This window comes from Dreissena polymorpha, chromosome 6 (genome assembly GCF_020536995.1).
Source record: "Dreissena polymorpha isolate Duluth1 chromosome 6, UMN_Dpol_1.0, whole genome shotgun sequence".
Lineage (NCBI taxonomy): Eukaryota > Metazoa > Mollusca > Bivalvia > Myida > Dreissenidae > Dreissena > Dreissena polymorpha.
The window spans coordinates 86361386-86382088 of NC_068360.1; positions in this window are offsets into that span (position 1 = coordinate 86361386).

Below are 20703 nucleotides of genomic sequence, written 5' to 3' on the forward strand. Positions count from 1 at the left end.
AAGAGTTTAGTTTTTGTGATTCTGCGCAAAAAGTTACAATGGAATTTTTCTATAACATCTACATTTTCATAGCCCCATATTTCACAGCCATAAGTTAAAATTGGCAGTATTGTATGGTCGAATAATTTAATTTGTATATCTATGGGTAAATCTAAATTGTTTATACGTGTAAATAAAGTAAACATGGCTTTATTTGCCTGGCCCACCAGGTGATTTTTGCACTGGAGAAAACTGCCAGATGAAGTTAATATTACTCATAGGTATTTGTATTCTTTTACTGTTTCAAGTGGCTGGCCGTTTAAGTAGAATTTGTATTTACTTGGTTTGTTCGTGACGAAAACCATAACTTTAGTTTTAGTGTAATTTATGCTCAATTTCCATTGTTGGCAAAAATTATAAAAACAGTTTAGACTAGCGTTAAAATCTGCCTCATTTTGACCGAATATTATTGTGTCGTGTGCATAAAGCAATACAAGTAGTTTTAAAAAGTAGGTAGTGTCGCCGATAGGTATTTCAAGATTTATTCCAGAGCAATGTTGTTTAATGTAATCGTCAAGGTCGTTCAAATACATAGAGAACAAGATGGGGGATAGATTTTCTCCTTGTCGAACGCCACATGTGCTGTAAAAAAAAATGGGATTTAGTGCCGTTTGACGAAACGCACGATTTAATGTTTGAGTACATATTTCGTATTACATCAAAAATCTTTCCTCTTATACCCAGTTTGAATATTTTGTGCCAGAGACCAGCTCTCCAGACAGAGTCAAAGGCAACTTAAAAATCTACAAATGAGCAAAATAGTTTACGTTTTTCAGATCTTAGTTTTTGGATTAAAACATTAAGTGCAAATATATGGTCAGTTGTAGAATAGCCAGCTCGAAATCCGGCTTGGTTTTCGTTAAGTAGGTTATTTCATTTAGAATTAAGTTGATTCTTTGATTGATAACGGCAGTAAATAATTTTCCAAGACAGCTAAGGATTGTGATAGGGCGAAAGTTACTTGGTTCATTCATCACTTTTTTCAGCATTCCACTTTGGAGTGTTGCAATGGAGTTTACCTTCTTGTTTGTTTTTAATATTTTGATTAGATATTTGCGATGTTTGTAATACCATCGATTGTAAACAGTGACCATCCGAGAAGAGCTCGTCTAGTTCAATTATTTCAAAGTCTTTAAATTGGTGTCATAGTTTAATTGACGTTAATGTGTAATCAATAACTGAGGTATTTCGAAATGTGTATTTACCGATACTCGAGTCTTTGCCTACCCTTCCGTTAAGTATAAGGAAATGATTTAATTTACATATTTCAAGCAATTTATTTCCGGTTTTATTAACTTTTGTGCACTGGGATACACGTGTAATGGGATTTCCAATTGGTGCAAAATGTCTTCTTGGTTACAGGGAAATACTATATCTTCAAGTTGGAAGTATTTATTAAGAAAGATATCTGGGATCGTATAATCCGGTATATTTGATGTGTAACCTTTAGTATCCCCAGTCATTAAAATGTTGTCATATTGCAGGCATTTGGAGGTTATGTCAGTTTCAAAAAGGAACAATTCATTATCGTTATGAAAGCGGGACTGTTCAGGTGGGATGTAAACGTTGCCTATCACATAGTTATCAGTTCCATTACAAATATTTAACCAAAAGACCTATTCACAATTAGAATCAAGTGAAGTGATGGTAAAGTCATTCTTCAGACTATTGTTCACAAAGAAACCTAGTCCACCAGATTTTCGTTTATATTTGTCTTGCCTGGGTTTGGAAAAAAATGCACAATTAGGTACAGACACAATATCATATTGATCGATTTTGGTTTCTTGGATACAAAGTATATCAAACATATTAACAAGTTCGATGAATTCCGGATATTTGGATCTGGTTTTAAAACCACAAACATTTAGAGATCCTATTTTCAGCTCATGTTGGTGTGAGAGTTCTTCTTTACTTATATTAACAATTATTTTCTTTGTTGCAGGTGACTTATATTAACAATTATTTTCTTTGTTACAGGTGGATCAACATTCGTATTGTCATTGGATACACAGAGTTGAAAATGTTCACAGTGCGTGCTCGCGGGGGTACACGGTATATGGAGACATTGATCACAGAATGCCACATTCCCCGTGTATCCCTACACAATGGATGTTTGAGCCTGGGCGTTGTTGATATCCGGTGGTATTTGGTTGACGTCACCGTCTTGCTGGCACACAGCGGACATGCTAGCATGGCTGGATGGACCCTGAGAAGGTAGCCGGGTTTCTGATTTGGTACGGCGGCGGGCTTCTTTGCTTTGTTGGGAGCAGAGGGGGTTCCAGGAATGGTGTAAACACTCGGTGGCTGGGGCTCCGATAATTGTTTCTGATTTGGGACGGCGGCGGGCTTCTTCGCTTTGTTGGGAGCAGAGGGGTTTCCAAGAATGGTGTAAAAACTCGGTGGCTGGGGCTCCGATAATGGATCCGGTTCAAATTCCCCGGCTTCATCGTCTGTGGTAACTGGTTCCTGTGTGATCTGGAGTGAGTCAACGCATTCCTCTGACGCTTGTGTGGGTAAGCGCGCCGAGAGTTGCTGGAACCGCTGCTCAACATGGGCCGTAACATCAGCGTTTCTGGAGCCGCGGAGCGTGCTGTGCCAATCTGGGAAGGCTTTTTTTACTGTTTCTCCGTGAATCAACAGCGCTGCAGGAAGACCATTTTGACATTATGTGCGCCGTATTTGTCGCGCGCCACCTTGAACTCGGGCCACAGTGGTTTACGGGCGTCACTTATTTCGCGGGGATAATCGCGGGAGATGCCAAATGAAGTTCCAAGGTTTATTAGTTTATTAACGTCTCTTCAATACACATATTTGACAATTTTATACACATACAAGTTATTCATAGATTGCAAGTGTATTGCCACTCAGTACAGAGTTATAAGAGACAGCTCTCTATCTAAAACATAGGTATTTAATACTTTATACATAGAGAAATAGAAAAATAATAAAAATTAACTAAAAAAAAAAACACCAAAAAAACCCTAAGCATAGCATAAAATAAAATCAACTTAACAACCAGATAGGTTATGAGCTCCAGTTGACAAATTAAAACACATGTAGTTTCTAAACAGCATGAGAGATAACATTTATATATATATATATATATACACTATAAAATCAACTAGACACCCAGATACTAAGGTTATGAGCTCCAGTTGACAAATTTAAAACAGCATGAGAGATTACATATATATATAGGAGAGGGCTTAAAATGCTATTTATACAAGAGTTGTGTTCGTGTAGTTAAGATCATATGGCAGTTTTATCATTATCACAGAGCGAGTTAAAAGATCTGTTTATCTCATTAGCTTTAGAGATAAGGTCAATCCTAACACAGTTGTAGGCATCACAGTGAAACAAAACATGAGATTCATTTTCAATATCTAGCTTACATAAGGGACAGATACGCAGATTTTCGGGAATATTCTCATACCTTCCAGTCTCTAATCTAAGTGGAGCAGTTCCACATCTAAACTTAGCAAGAGCAGATCTATGTCTTAAGGGTAGTGTAGATGTAACATACGTTTCTACAGCAAATGTTTCTTTAAACTGTCTATACGTTCTAAGTTTATTACGCCCCCTACCAGATGGCCCAACTTCAGCATTAACCTTATTTGTCCATATGCTAACATATTTATGCATGGTGTGGGACAACACTTGTTCACAGAAATCTCTCAGGTTTCTGTCTCTACAGTCATTCAATGGATTTAACAAACAGATATCATTAAAATGAGTTTTACATTCAAACTGCCAATTCTTACAAGTTCTGCTACTTTTAACGAAACAGAATAAAAATACTTTTTTATTCATTCTACCACTGTCCATATTAACAAGTCTATACCAATGGTGTGCAATAGATTTCCACTGTTTAACATGTGGTGGTTGCCAGGCAGTTCCACGTAGCAGCTTTGCGTTGTCCATTATAGCGTTCACGTCACGCAGGTCAGAAAATGTTACTAATATGGCCCTACTACGTGAAAAGCCCTGGGAGCGGGCCACTTGGCGCCGGCCTAACCGACGAGCCTCGACAATCCCAACAACATCTGAATCCATGTAATGCTTGTTCTTCAAGAACTCGCGGATGACACGGAGAGGGTCTTCATTGCTACCACTTGAACTCTCGGGATGACCGCTAAACAACAAGTTTGTTCGCAGCAAACGGGCTTCCAAGTCAATGCTTTTGTATTCAAGTAGCCTAAGACGGGCCTCCGTGATATCATGAATAGCTTGTGAGCGGACAAGGTTTTGATTCAAACATTCAAATTTATGATTTAATGTATTAAGTGAGTTATTGGAAGACATCATATCGAACAGACATATTAATTTGTGTTCCATGCTCATTTCAGAAAACTGTTCACGCGTTGTTTTCACTTTTTCATGAACGCCAAAGTCACCTTGTAGTGGGTGGGGTGAGCCCATCGTGGACGAACTGCTAATTGCACGACGTTTTCGTTTCGCTTCCCTTACTTGCCAGCTGTTTTTCTCGGACAATGGGGCATATTTACCTCTGTACTGGTTTGACATGTCAATCGTTGTACGCATTAGTTTTAATAAAGTTAAAAGATGGTATAATTTTTTAATTTTAACGGAGCCGATGTAAACACGTCCGCTATCGATCACCTCCCCTGCTTTTTCCCATGCATTTGTTTTAAATTAAAGTGAGATTTAAACAAACTTAAAAAAATATATGTATAGATATCCTTACCAGATGCACGTTCTCATACTGCTACATAAATGGTTTATGCACAATTAAACTGTCAATTATAATATCTTCAAAAAGACACACCAATCAGTGAACAGGCCCTTTAAAACTAGTTAAACCTTTGCATGCTGGGAAATTTGTCGTCTGCTAAAATGTCGTCTGCTGAATTTCTAAAATTAGCATTTTCTTCGATTTTTTTTCCAAAGAATAATATAAGAATAGCAAACAGTTTGGATCCTGATGAGACGCCACGTTCTGTGGCGTCTCATCTGGATCCAAACTGTTCGCAAAGCGCTTCAAAATTCGGTTCCAGCACTGAAAGAGTTAATGTTCTAAGCTTGAAAGTGGGCTAAGAGCATATAGACAAAACAGCGATTTTAAGATTTAAAACAAAATTACAATAATAAAAAATATGTTAAGAACAAATATAAAGTTTATTTTCATGCTTTCGGTTTATAAATATAATTGGTAATACATCCCGACAAGTTATAAGTACATTCATACATTACCACTAAATCTACATTGTTGAATTAGCTTTATGCACATTTAATATATAAATAAATTATAGATTAATATCTGTAAGTCATATAGTACACATCTTGCACTGAAACAGATGAACATATTTTAACACGAGTTATGTAAAAACATGTTGCAAGAACATATATATATATATATATATATATATATATATATATAGCATATGTAATTATACATTAATAATACACAAACTAAATAAAAAGCATCTTTTACTTAACGCAATCAAATGGTATTTGCATTGAAAGGGATGAGAAATACAGGCAGATTAATACTGCCTATCGCAATCTTCACAAATCAAAAGTACACGTTTTGCACCGACAATAGCTAAACATTTGTTGAGTGAATGGTGTAAAAAATATTTCGGGTACATGCTTATATCATACCTAATTCAAATACATATGTTGTCATCTGTAAATATTACCTTAAGTTTATATTTTCCTAAATAATCGTGCTTTGTTATATTGCCTTTATTGTATATTTTGGTGAAATAAACGATATGTTCTGTTCTGTTCGGTTCTACCAACAAGCAATTATCTTGTCCTTGCTGCAAGCCGCCGAGACTAAAATAACTGGAGAAAGTTATTTTTTGCACCGAACACAAAGCTACTTGTCTCTAAGTTTAATATAGGGCCATGGCTACTTGCCTCTGAGTTTTCACCGAACACAAAGCTACTCGCCTCTGAGTTTTCACCGAACACAAAGCCACTTGCCTCTGAAATTTCACCGAACACAAAGCTACTTGCCTTTGAGTTTTCTCCGAGTATTCACACAGCCATAATGTAACCAACCTGTAAGGCATTGTTCATCAGAACACATGATCTTTTTCCGTATTCTGGTACAATGTAAATGGACCAAAGAACATCAGCCAGAGCTCCAGATAAGGGTCGTATTTTCGTAATTACGAATTATTTTCAAGTCCGTTACGTATTTATTTTAAAATCTTGTACCATAAAGAACTTCAAATTAAGTTACGAATATTATTTTTACATCGGATCGTATCGATTTTTATTGAGTTCTTTTTGCGTATTAAAGATCTTTGCGGTGCTTATATAGAATGGTTATCGGGTTTGTACAACAAAGCGCATTTTTTCTAATAAAAGCGGCGTATACAGTCTATCTATCAAAAAAATGGCGGTGCCCAGAGAACGTCCTAAAAAACTGCAAAGCGTCCAAAAACACGCTTTTAACATATTGTACGCAAAGTGAGCCGAAGATAAATGTTAAGAAAGACATTATAGAAAAGATCTTATACGTTTGTTCAGTTGCCGACACAGTCGGAAAAGCTAAACAAAAACGCGACACGACGGGTCCAAACTTAAACACACACAAAAAACATTGAACGAGTGGAAGGGACAAGTCCCATGGCTAATCGTTGAAAAGATTGAAGGGGAGACCCGTTTTAATTGTGAAATATGTAAAAATTCATCTAAGGCATACAATCTAAGCACAGTTTGGGCATATGAAGGTATTTGAAAAATAACATTGTATAATACTGAAAAGACACTGTTGAACTCGCATAAATAAAGTTTTTTTTCGCATGAAAATAACCATTATTATTTATTTTTAGGTCATTTAGAAAAAATAAGAATTATTTTCCAAAACTTAGTAGTAACGTTAAGAATAAAATTTCAGAGTTAAGAATTCTTTTTGAAAATCTGGTAGTAATTTAAGAATTACACAAAACCTTATCTGGAGCTCTGCATCAGCCTTTTCTTTTCCTATAAGCGATGTATTTATGTTTAAGACACAATGTGATTTCTCAGACATACTCGACAAAATTGTTTACATTTGTCGTTGAACGCGTTATCCCTGAAAATTATTACAGCGAACATAAACTTTCCAGTGGCTGGCTTTATCACGCTGACATAGTCACTAAATTCGACCTCGTACACTAAGTCCCGTTCACCATTAAGTATAGGGCTCACACGGGTCAAAAATATTCTTCGAGTCGGGTAGATGAGTCAAAATTTAAATACCCGAGAAAATTCGATTCGGGTCGGGTCATATAATACATTACGTTAACTAAAATAAAACTACATGTGCACTAATTGTCATAGCATGTTAAGCGTTCTTATATATTCAACTGTTTGTCAAGTAAATTGTTTAGAAAATTATACTTTTCGTTTTGATTTATTTAATTATGAATGAAATACTGAACTGCATATAACTCTTTATTAGGTTTACACAACGTTGTTGAACTTAATCAGCAAATGTTAGTATTCCTTGGAATAGCGATCAAACGTGCATGTATAGGAAAAACAACCTGTCAAGCAAAAATAAAGCTTGTCTTATTTTGAGGAGAGAGCCAAAATTACTTTCACTATAAGCTCTAACTGCCTTTTATACTTTGAAGTCGATATATTTCATAATACAAGTTTCGTTTTTTTTCACGTCGCCATTTTGGGATGTGAATAACAAATTAAACTCGACGTTAATGCTTTTAGTGCGTCACTTCCATTCATTTATTATTATTTGTAATAAAAACTCTGCTTAAAATGATAAAGAATGTGATTTTACTTCACTTGTTAAAAAGAGATGATTTAACTACATGTAATCTTGTACTCCGTAGCTAGCGACCCAAACCGGTATCGTTCGCAGAAATTTTCAACCGGATCCGCGGGTATTTTTTTGACCGGCGGATTCGAGTTTTTTCCCGGTACCCGTTTGAGCTCTACCATAAAACCCGACTGCATACAATCAAAAGTGATATGCTTACGTTAAAGATTATTGAAATAAAGGTCCATGACTGCTCTCTCTTTGTCCCCATTACGTTAAAGATGATTGGAATATAGGTCCGTGGCTACTCTCTTTAAGTCCCCATTACATTAAAGATGATTGAAATATAGGTCCATGGCTACTCTCTCTAAGTCACCATTACGTTAAAGATGATTGGAATATAGGTCCATGGCTACTCTCTTTAAGTCCCCATTACGTTAAAAATGGTTGGAATATAGGTCCATGGCTACTCTCTCTTAGTCCCCATTTCGTTAACGATGATTGGAATATAGGTAAATGGCTACTCTCTGTAAGTTCCCATAACGTTAAAGATGATTGGAATATATGACCATGGCTACTCTCTCTAAATCCCCATTATGTTAAAGATGTTTGTAATATAGGTCCATGGCTACTCTTCCTAAGTCCCCATTACGTTAAAGATGTTTGGAATATAGGTCCATGGCTACTCTCTCTAAGTCCCCTTTACGTTAAAGATGATTGGAATGTAGGTCCATGGCTACTATATCAAAGTCCCCATTACGTTTAAAATGTTTGGAACATAGGTCCATGGCTACTCTTTCTAAGTCCCAATTACGTTTAAGATGTTTGGAATATAGGTCCATGGCTACTCTCCCTAAGTCCCCATTACGTTAAAGACGATTGTAATAAAGGTCCATGGCTATTCTCTCTTAGTTCCCATTACGTTAAAGATGATTGGAATAAAGGTCCATGTCTATTCTCTCTAAGTCCCCATTACGTTAAAGAAGATTGGAATATAGGTCCATGGCTACTTCCTCTAAGTCCCAATTACGTTAAAGATGTTTGGAATATAGGTCCATGGCTACTCTCTCTAAGGCCTCATTACGTTAATGATGATTGGAATATAGGTCCATGACTACTCTCTCTAAGGCCCCATTACGTTGAAGATGATTGGAATAAAGGTCCATGGCTACTCTCTATAAGTCCCCATTAGGTTAAAGATGATCGGAATAAAGGTCCATGGCTACTCTCCCTAAGTTCTCATAACGTTAAAAATTATTGGAGTATAGGTCCATGGCTACTCTCTCTAAGTCCCCATTACGTTAAAGATGATTGGAATATAGGTCCATGGCTACTCTCTCTAAGTCCCCATTACGTTGAAGATGATTGGAATAAAGGTCCATGGCTACTCTCCCTAAGTCCCCATTACGTTAAAGATTATTGGAATATAGGTCCATGGCTACTCTCTCTAATTCCCCATTACGTTACAGATTATTGGAATATAGGTCCATGGCTACTCTCCCTAAGTCCCCATTACGTTAAAGATGATTGGAATAAAGGTCCATGGCTACTCTCCCTAAGTCCCTATTACGTTAAAGATGATTGGAATAAAGGTCCATGGCTACTCTCTCTTAGTCCCCATTACGTTAAAGATGATTGTAATATAGGTCCATGGCTACTCTCTCTAAGGCCTCATTACGTTAAAGATGATTGGAATATAGGTCCATGGCTACTCTTTCTAAGGCCCCATTACGTTGAAGATGATTGGAATATAGGTCCATGGCTACTCTTTCTAAGGCCCCATTACGTTGAAGATGATTGGAATATAGGTCCATGGCTACTCTCTTTAAGTCCTCATTACGTTAAAGATGATTGGAATAAAGGTCTATGGCTACTCTCTTTAAGTCCCCATTACGTTAAAGATTATTGGAATATAGGTCCATGGCTACTCTCTCTAAGTCCCGATGACGTTAAAGATGATTAGAATATAGGTCCATGGCTACTCGCTCTAAGTCCTCATTACGTTAAAGATGTTTGGAATATAGGTTCATGGCTACTCTCTCTAAGGCCTCATTACGTTAAAGGTGTTTGGAATATAGGTTCATGGCTACTCTCTCTAAGTCCCCATTACGTTAAAGATGATTATAATATAGGTCCATGACTACTCTCTGTAAGTCCCCATTACGTTAAAGATGTTTGGAATATAGGTCCATGGCTACTCTCTCTAAGGCCTTATTACGTTAAAGATGATTGGAATATAGGTCCATGGCTAGTCTCTCTAAGGCCCCATTACGTTGACGATGATTGGAAATAAGGTCCATGGCTACTCTCTATAAGTCCCCATTAGGTTAAAGATGATTGGAATATAGGTCCATGGCTATTCTCTCTAATTCCCCATTACGTTAAAGATTATTGGAATATAGGTCCATGGCTACTCTCTCTAAGTCCCCATTACGTTGAAGATGATTGGAATAAAGGTCCATGGCTACTCTCCCTAAGTCCCCATTACGTTAAAGATTATTGGAATATAGGTCCATGGCTACTCTCTCTAATTCCCCATTACGTTAAAGATTATTGGAATATAGGTCCATGGCTACTCTCCCTAAGTCCCCATTACGTTAAAGATGATTGGAATAAAGGTCCATGGCTACTCTCCCTAAGTCCCCATTACGTTAAAGATGATTGGAATAAAGGTCCATGGCTACTCTCTCTTAGTCCCCATTACGTTAAAGATGATTGTAATATAGGTCCATGGCTACTCTCTCTAAGGCCTCATTACGTTAAAGATGATTGGAATATAGGTCCATGGCTACTCTCTCTTAGTCCCCATTACGTTAAAGATGATTGGAATAAAGGTCCATGGCTACTCGCTCTTAGTCCCCATTACGTTAAAGATGATTGGAATATAGGTCCATGGCTACTCTCTCTAAGGCCCCATTACGTTAAAGATGATTGGAATATAGGTCCATGGCTACTCTCTCTAAGGCTTCATTACGTTGAAGATGATTGGAATAAAGGTCCATGGCTACTCTTTCTAAGGCCCCATTACGTTGAAGATGATTGGAATATAGGTCCATGGCTACTCTCTCTAAGTCCCCATTACGTTAAAGATGATTGGAATATAGGTCCATGGCTACTCTCTCTAAGTCCCCATTACGTTAAAGATTATTGGAATATCGGTCTACGGCTACTCTCTCTCAGTCCCCATTACGTTAAAGATTATTGGAATATAGGTCCATGGCTACTCTCCCTAAGTCCCCATTACGTTAAAGATGATTCTAATATAGGTCCATGGCTACTCTCTCTAAGTCCCCATTTGATGCTTTCTTTGTTGCTTATATTATACCTCATTTAGCCAATTACATTCATTATAAGATTATATCGCCAGGTTGATTACTTCAAAGTAACAACCTCTTGCTTTATTGTAGCTGTACTGCGTCTCTTCCGATAGTTATACCACAGTGGTGAACTGTTTTGCGTCTTCTTCTAAGTCTCGCAAATTTCGTCGTCTCCGTTGAACTATCTTTACTTTATAAGTTCATAGACGTGTATGGTAAGGAATATTTATTACTTTACGTAGGTTTTGGTTTGCCCGGAAATAAACTGGAAATAAGGCTTAATAAGGAGGCATCGGGACTGGCCTTTTATAATGCCGTCAGAGTCTCTTCACATGCAACAACAAAGATTTTGAGGAAATTTATGAAGTTGAATGGAGTTGTAATTAGGCCATCCTGCTAAGAAATTTCGCAGCTAGTAAAGTCGAGATATAGAGCGAATATTAAAACGAAATCAACGCTGGTAACTTTATTGCTGATATGGCTGTAAAGTGAGCGCCATTTGAAAAAATAATACAAGTAATACAGGGTTTAAAACGGCGAAAAATACTTGCTTCATCATAAGCGTCGCTATCTTGATTATCACGTGATTATCCTCTCTGGTATACGAGTGATCTGACCAATCGCATGTCAGTTAGACAGGCTTTCTGTATATACAAGACTTACCGTTTAAAGCAAGATTAAAACAATTGTTAAGCGATATGATCTCTGTTTTGGCAAATGAAAAACAAAAGCAAATTAACACTCCTTAGTAAGAAAAATATTTCAAATATAGTTTCGTTTATTGGTTAATTATGTGAAGTTGAAAACAATGATGTTGTTTGCAACACTTTCCATCGATAATTTAACAACGCATGTTACATAGAGTTTAACCTACCATTCATGTTCGACGGATGCATGTGTTCTGTTGGTTTTCCATGTACATAGAGTGCATCAAAGTCACTTTCGGGAATAAACAAGGCTTACTATTATGTCCATTTGTATTGATATACTTGGCTAATTAACGTTGTATCTAAATATATGTATTATATGCAAATGACATGAATATATAGACAAACAATTTATACTGTGTATGCATGTATATAGCGATACATTCAGCAATAATGATTACTGTATCTGTTTTAACATATGAGCACTAAATAATGGCGTTTGATATCATAAGTGAGTAAACTGGATGGAAATTTACCCGTCACACAAGCAATAAATTTAATTTGCTTTTTTGAACCCCACCTTGCCACTGCTGTTAAAGGTCCTCATGTTTTCAAATGGGCCGCGATTGTATTACAACGTTTGGGATGTCAACGAATATTCGGATATCCCGATACCGGTTGTACTCGCATAGTAATTAAGTATCCGAATATTCGTATAAAAATATATAACTACAATTAAATACAATAACTCTTGTTTATTATTCATGCTAATGCCATGTTTTTCACGTATATAGATTGAATCGACACAACCTACAGACCGCTGTTTGCGGTTTCAACTGATATTGGACGTGTCATAAACATATTCGATAAACGCATTAACAACAAATCAATCATCCCTGTTGCATTGAAAGATCGATCAAACTAGCACTTGTCAAAATCGTGTATGCTAATTCTTGGTAATAGCTTGCTTTTTATCAATTAATATTGTAGAGAATCGATGTTTTGAGAAATAAAATATATTCATCAGGTCCATTGTTAGCAATTACCCGTTAGTTTGAATTAAAGTAACTCAAATATTGTCTTTTGCAATCATTTCACATCAAATGATCACAAGCATTTCATTTACTTTTCTTACATTTCTTATTGTCATAATGTTTCTCTTAATGTTATCAATGCAATGTACGGGTTCACCATAAAGTACATCTGACACATTCAACTTTTTACACCCGTTATTGACATAAATTTGGGTTCTTTGCACAAATACAACTAATTTACTGCAATGAAAGTAATGTCGTTTGATGATACTATTTTTTTCACCATTATAAATTGTATTTGAACAGGCTCGAAAACACTTGCTTCGAACGCTGTGTTGAATATTTGCATGCATGTGCACATCCTAACAAGTCCATCGACTGATGTTGTACATGTTATGTTACGAAAACGTTATTACTTTCTAAGACACGTTCTTGTGGATTATTATACTGTAGTCGGTAACAAAATATTATAAGCGCTTTATTGCATATATATAGACAGACAGACAGACAGACAGACAGACAGACAGACAGACAGACAGACAGACAGACAGACAGACAGACAGACAGACAGACAGACAGACAGACAGACAGACAGACAGACAGACAGACAGACAGACAGACAGACAGACAGACAGACAGACAGACAGACAGACAGACAGACAGACAGACAGACAGACAGACAGACAGACAGGCATGCAGGCAGGCAGGCAGGCAGGCAGGCAGGCAGGCAGACAGACAGACAGACAGACAGACAGACAGACAGACAGACAGACAGACAGACAGTTTATTTCAATCCAATAAGGCATTTAAGCCCACGAGGACATATATACAATACAAGTGTTGACGAACAGTGTAGACTAGAATGCAAAATTTTAACAAAAGTTGTAGTTGTATATTTCCAACGTTTGGAGAAGATCACTTTGAGAACAATATTTCAAAAAAACATACATGCAAGATAATTCTGGAACGTTTTCTAAGCATTTAATCAATCTATTTTAAACTATTATACAATGTGTTCTTATCTTAGAGGTTTTTCAATCAACTAATTTTACAAAGCAAAATAACAAAATGCGATTGGTCAATAAACGATAACTAAGCCAATGAAAACGCTTAAAAATGTTGTATTACACATGTGTAATACAAAAGATATGTAATGGTTGTATTACATTGGAAACAGGGTATAGCATGTGATAAATTATAAATACAGTTATTTTTATTAAGTATTTGTTAATTACCTTTGCTAAAATTCGGCATATATTTCCGATCTATACGGACCAGGTACCAACTATGGCATCTTTTCTTTAATTTTTGGATTAGTCTATTTACCCTAAATCGAATTTCATTGCACGACTTTTAAACCAAGTCGAAATATGGTGCAGAAATCACGTTCACCTTTATATTTGTTTATAGTTTCATTGAAACGTCCGGTCCTTAGCACAACCTCGGTGTATCTCGGAACGCTTGTCAATGCATAACCAATAAGATGTGGCGTCAGTTTTGAACAGCCGTTAATAGGTTCCATTGTAATCTTCCAAAATATATTCCCCATTAACCTACGCAGCCACCCGATTTCTCCATCGTTTGGTGAACGTCAAGTTCTTAGCGCTACGTCGGAAGTATTATTGGCTCGTTTATTAACCAATTTATGCCGAGTGGACTCTCCCATCCTCCTAAATTGGATTAATTTATTTCCAAAATTAGGGATGTCTGGAATATTTTTTCTATATTTAGAATATTTCTTACAGAAATCCCTTTCAGCAAACAGCACAGACCCTGATGAGACGCCGCATCATACGGCGTCTCATCTGGGTCTACGCTGTTTGCCATGGCCTTTTTTCTAGACGCTAGGCATAAATGGGTTAATACATTTCCCAAAAGAGATTGCATCGGTGATGACCGACCGTGCTACAAATGTATAAAATAGTAATCTAATAGCAAACGAAACGAAAAATATTAAAACTTAGAAAAAACATTTATCTGATTACGGTCCAAACATTATAAATTAATAAATTGTAAAGCAATAACAGTTCATTAAAGAATATCATCAGAATATTTTCTTTTAATCATATTTTCTTAAACGTGTTCACCGGCTTTCATACCTGTAACGTATTTTATTGATGTTCATCTTCACTTTCTAACGTAATTAAATCCACATGATTCGATGTGTATTTTAAAATATTTAATTCTTTTAAAAGTAGCGCGGTGCATTGTTACACATGTTAAACAGTGTATTTGTTCATGTTTGAAACAAAAGTAGGTTGTTATATATAGTTCTATGTAAAAACGTGCCAAAGATATTTTGTAAATAAACATGCGGATATTGCATGTGTATAACATAGAAATTTAAGTTTTCATGTAAAGTTATCGCGGTGTTTTCCTCGACGCTATGCAGTCTTTCGTCGCAACATTGTCACTGAGACGTGAACCAACGATCACCACGGAACGCGGTTGCTACGAGATATGTGTGTCACCGCGGGCATTGTATACTGGCCATGAGTTGTACTGTAGATTTATTAACCCATTTACGCCTAGTGGACACTCCCATCCTTCTAAATTGGATGAATTTATTTCCTAAATTAGGAATTTCTAGTTGATTTATTTCTATATTTAGAATATTTACAAAAATTCCTTTAAGCAAACAGAGTAGACCCAGATGAGACGCCGCATCATGCGGCTTCTCATCTGGGTCTACGCTGTTTGCCAATGCTTTTTTTCTAGACGCTAGGCATAAATGAGTTAATATAAGTAATTTTCGCTCTCCTATACAGATAACTAGATATAAATTCATTTTTATGCTTTATTGACATGGATTTTAACTTTCACAAAACAATCCTTCAATATCATAAAATAAAAGAACATGTTTTATATACACGTTTCATAACAACGTAAACACGTCATAACTTTCATGAAATACACGACGTGTAAATTGCACAATACAAGAAAACATGATATAAATACTATTTAACATTAAAAAATATATTATTTTTCAAATTAACTTCAATTACAATTCCATGAGCAACACAACCTAGTACACTAAATTCATTAGAAAAGAAACTTTACACTTTAGCCTAACTGAAACTTGTCTAAACAAAACTCCACAAATAAAGCTGTTTTGCCGGTATTCAGCCAAACAAATAAGTCGCTTGCATCCACCACCATGTCTTATAAAATTAATTTCGCAGATAGGTCAGCTAAAGGATTTTTCAGTAATTAATTTTTTACTAAACAAAAATCTTAAGCTCCGTGACTTTTTACATGAGAAGATGAAGATCGCCAGGGAGACAGTCGATGCGCTACGCCTCGAGAGGGTGCACCGGATGGCCGATCGCGGGGAGAGTGAGGAACGTGGTAGCTCGTTTTGCCTTCTTTAAGGACAGGGAAGCGGTAAGGCAACAGTGGCCGGAGCTGAAGGGGACACATTTTTATGTAAATGAACAGTTCCCCCCCCCCCCCGGAAGTTCAAGCGCGCAGGGCCAGACTATTTCCTAACATGAAGGCTGCCAAGCGAGAAGGAAAACGTGCATGGATTTCTTACGACACGCTGTACGTTGACGGCAAGCCCTTCAGGGACTAGGATTACGTGGGAGATGAACTTTCTATTTTATCCTGGAATGTACATGGACTTAACAGCGACAAAAAATCATGTAAACTTTTTGTTGATATTTTAGCTAAAATGATATATGTTTTCTATATGAATCATGGTGTAATGTTAACAGTAACATTGAGCTTAATGGTTACATTTCACTTAACTTTTACAGAAAATTTCAACAAAAAAATGCTAGGCGTAGTAGTGGTGGTGTTATACTTTACTATAGAGAATGTTTAAAAGATGGTATAGAGATTGTAAAAAATCACCTTGACTCTATTATTTGGGTGAAATTAGATCATGTATTTTTTAACATGGAAAAAGATGTATATTTATGTGGTGCTTATATATGGGGCGATGACTCGCCCGTTTATAATACTTTTAATGTTGATTTGTTTAATATATTGGAAATTGATTTAAACGCTTACGATAAATGTGGATCAGTGTATTTATGTGGTGATTTTAATAGTAGAGTTGGGCAAAAATGTGATTTTATCATCCATGACAAGTTTAACCGTATTGTTGACGATGTTGATTATAGCCCCGAATGTAGTACTAGACGGGCCTCATTGGACCATACAGTTAACAATAACGGTGTTAAATTATTAGATTTGTGTAAAGCGTCCGGTTTGCGTATTATGAATGGGCGGCTAGCTAAAACAAACCATCATACGTTTTTATCACATAACGGTTGTTCTGTAATTGACTATTTACTGACATATGATCACGATATGTCACAGTTGAACAATTTTTATATTGATGGTTTCAATGAATGGAGCGATCATGCACCATTGCGCTTTACCTTGTGTTGTAATAATGTTACTTCTATTATACTTGACCATGAAGAGATTAGATTTAAGTGGGATGTCAATTTACGGGAGCATTTTCGCTCTGGTATTTATGATAATTTATGAAATTTTTAATGAAATTATACAAAATACAGATTGTTTGAATAGAGAATCCGTAAATACTATGCTTAATAATTTTACGGATACAGTGAGAAGTATAGCAGATCCTTTGCTTGCCAAAAAATGTTATTTTAAGCAAGATGTCCGTTTCAGTACGTCACATGTACATGAAAATAATTGGTTTGATCCAGTTTGTAAAACAGCTCGCAATAGTTATTTGCATGCCCTTAGGCAGTTCAATTTAGATAAGTCGCAAGAAAATCGTATATTTTTATGTGAACGTAAAAAGCATTATAAAGGTATTATTCGGAAAAAGAAAAACGCAAGTTACAAAAGGAAAATGAATGAGATTGAGGATCTTAGAAGAAAAAAAACGAGAGATTTTTGGAAACACTTTAGAACAAAAACAAAAAATAAATCTGGAAATATACCTTTAGATGCTTTTCGCGACTTTTTTAAGAACTTAGGAGGAAATGTTTTTAATTGTGAAAATGATGAATCTGAGTTTTTTAATGAACATAATACGTTTGATCTGCCGAATAACGTTTATCCGGAGCTAGATAGACCTATCTCTGTCAAAGAAATTGTTAAAGCCGTTAAACTACTCAAACGGAACAAAGCCCATGGACTTGATAATTTGTTGAATGAATACTTTATAGAATCAATTGACATTTTAGCTTTGCCTTTGAGTGATATGTTTAAATAAAATGATAGACTCGGGAGTTTTCCCCGAAGCGTGGACAGTCGGTATTATTGTTCCATTACACAAAAAGGGCTCCGAGTCAGATTAAATAACTACAGAGGTATTACACTTGTAAGCTGTCTTTCTAAACTGTTTACCTCAGTTATTAATAAGAGAGTTGAAAATGTCTGCAATTAATATAACATTATTTCGGACGCCCTATTCGGATTTAGAAAAGGACGTTCTACTGTAGATGCAATATTTATACCTCAGTCATTAGTTCAGAACTATTTGTTTAAAAATAAACGTCTGTATGTTATTTTTGTCGATATGTTGAAATGTTTTGATTCTATTTATAGAAACGGTCTTTGGTTGAAAATATATAAATCGGGAATTCAGGGTAACGTTTTACGAGTTGTTAGAGATATGTATAACAATGTTAAATCATGTGTTAAGTCATTTTCTTCATTTTCTGATTATTTCTCATACTCAGTAGGCTTGCGTCAAGGGGAGGTTATGTCCCCTTTGCTATTTTCTCTCTTTGTTGAGGACTTGGAACTTTATCTTCAAGATGATATTAATGGAGGCATAAATTTAGATGATGTTATGATTTTATTACTTTTGTTTGCTGACGACATGGCTATTATAGGTAAAAATCCAACAGAACTGACCTCAGAGAAGTGGACCTCCAATAGTCAGCCAATAGAAGTTGTTAGTGATTTTAACTATTTAGGAGTTGTTCTAAATTATACTGGTAGTTTTAATCTTACTCAAGAATATTTAGTTGGTAAAGGGCTTAAGGCCATTAATGTTTTACTTTGTAAATGTCAGGACTATGATTTGAAGCCTAGTACTCTTTGTAAATTGTTTGATGCCTTTGTTGGCTCTATTATCAATTATGGAGCAGAAGTTTGGGGATATACTAAGTCAAAAGAAATAGAATGGCTGCATCTAAAATTCTTAAAACGTCTATTAAAAGTTAGACTTAATACATGTAATAATATGGTGTATGGCGAACTTGGGAGATATCCGCTTAATATACGTAGATATGTACGTATACTGAAATATTGGTTTAAGCTGCAGTCAAGCGATAACATCATTTAAAAATATGTATACAACGAAGCCGTTAGATATTATAAAAAGGGTTGCACAAAATAGGTATATAATGTTAAAAAGATGTTAAATGATTATGGTTTTTCAGATGTATTCGAAAATGTGCATGCTTTAGATATGAAATCATTTTTGTTTGTATTTAAATGTAGAATTGTTGACTCTTTTAAACTTAAATGGTACAATGATATGAACGAAAGCTCTATGATGGATATGTATAGGCAGTTTAAAACATCTCTAGTATATGAACCATATCTAAATATTTTACCTAAATCATTAAGAGCATATGTTAGAAGATTGCGTTTATCTGTACACCCTTTGAGAATTCAAACGGGTAGATACGCTAGAAATGTAGAGGAAAGATCTGTAAGATACTGCATGTTCTGTGTTTTAAATGACATTGAGGATGAATATCATTTTGTTTGTGTATGCCCTATGTATAATGATTTTAGAAAAAATACATAAAAAACAACTATTATATCAAACCATCTGTTTATAAATATTTGCATTTGTTAAAAACGGAGGATAATATGGAACTTATTAATCTGTCACTGTTTGTCAAAGAAGAGGGGCAGACTATTGTCAAATGAAAAATGGAATTTTGATGGCAAAGCATTAACTGTTGTAGACGATTTTAATTATCTAGACACTGTTTTCAACTACACAGGGAGTTTTAAGCTGAATCAAGAATATTTAGCAGGTAAAGCAATTAAGGCATTAAACGTACTATTGCAACATTGTAAAAAGTACGATCTAATGCCAAAGATACTGTGTCAACTTTTTGATTCATTTGTTGGCTCTATACTTAAATATTCAGCAGAGGTATGGGGATTTACGCAATCAAAAGAACAAGAGAGAATACATCTGAAATTTTGCAAACGTATTTTAAAACTTAAAGCTAATACAACTAATGCGGGCGTATATGGGGAGTTAGGTCTATACCCTCTGTTCATTACAAGGTATATACAAATTATTAAATACTGGAGTAAAAATATACATACAGATAATATTATTATTAAAAAGGTTTATGAGCAGGCCAAAGCAGATTGTAACGCTGGCTTAAAAAATTGGGTATATGATGTTAAGTTATTGCTAAGCAATCATGGTTTCTCTTATATTTTTAAAGACGCTGAAAATGTCGATTTTAAATCATTTATTTGTATTTTTAAACAACGTTTTTATTGGCAATTTTATTCAGGAATGGTCCCAAAGCATGCAGACAAACCATGTTCTTACTACTTATGTACTTTTCAAAAACAATTTCCATTACGAATCATACCTCGATTTACTACCTAGCAGCCTACGAATGTTTTTTCTGTAGGCTAAGACTATCGGTTCACCCACTAAGAATACAAACCGGTGGATATGGTAGAAATAGAATTGCTAGGGATCAGCGTTATTGTTTATTTTGTAATTCACATGATATTGAAGATGAATATCATTTTATGCTTATATGTCATGTTTAGAGAAGATACGCAAAAATATGTACCAAAGTATTATTACCAACGACCATCGATGTTTAAATTTTGGGAAATGTTGGGCATTGATAACAAAACCAAGTTAATTAAAATTTCTCTTTTTATTAAATACGCATTTAATAAAAGAAACTCATTGCTTAAATGTAAGTTCATCCTCGTAAAACAAG